Source organism: Dipodomys merriami, unplaced genomic scaffold (assembly GCF_024711535.1).
Source record: "Dipodomys merriami isolate MVZ:Mamm:240054 unplaced genomic scaffold, mDipMer1.0.p SCAF_612, whole genome shotgun sequence".
In the NCBI taxonomy this organism is placed as follows: domain Eukaryota; kingdom Metazoa; phylum Chordata; class Mammalia; order Rodentia; family Heteromyidae; genus Dipodomys; species Dipodomys merriami.
This window is the reverse complement of record NW_027206194.1, coordinates 589,150-589,884: the sequence shown is the minus strand read 5'-3', so window position 1 is coordinate 589,884 and position 735 is coordinate 589,150. Positions and strand designations below refer to the sequence as shown.

The 735-nt window shown below is 29.3% G+C and overlaps 1 pseudogene; it reads left to right on the top strand.

Annotated features, from left to right (window-relative positions):
- Positions 1-336: 336 nt before the first annotated feature.
- LOC138814796 (U6 spliceosomal RNA) lies at positions 337-436 on the top strand (annotated as a pseudogene).
- Positions 437-735: the final 299 nt, after the last annotated feature.

Here is a 735-nt window from a genome sequence, read left to right as displayed (position 1 = left end):
TAAGCAAGGCTTACTTTGAATCCATTAGCTCCACAAAGCTAACTCAGTTGATAAATAAGTACTTGAAAAGCCACCACCTTTGGACTTAGCTATAAAGGCTTCAAAGTATGATCAAATTTAAAATGAAAATGACGAAATAGTCATTGACAAAACAATTGTAAATGTGAGCAATCGACCAAACTATATAAGTTTTTTCTACTGTACACAGAAATTTAGAGAAATAAGATCAATAGCATTTTCAGGAACAATAAGGGTTCCTTGTTACAAATAGGCAACCATGGATATATGCCTGTATAAAGATTGTATCATTAAGTACTTAAATTTAGAGGATACTACATGCTTCAGAAGCAGGTCTACCCAAATTACAACAATACAGAGATTAACATAGCACTTGCACAAGGATGATATGACAATTTGTGAAGTATTCCATATTTTTCATTCTTCTGATGCAAGAAATGAAAAAGAGTTATTAAAAAGTTGATTACAAAAATACAAGTGTAACAATACATGTAATTCATAGAATTAAAGGTTAGTTTGACATCAGTATATTAAATTTTCACCTTAGAAAGGCCTTTACATAGCATAACCTTTACAAAACTTGAAATTAGATAATATTGCCATTTTATCTCAAAGAAATAAAATAATAAAAGAAACTACGAAAAAAAAGGAGTCTTAAAATACTTCTATATGGAATGCAATCTGAAAGGTCACATTTACTAATGAATCTATACATTA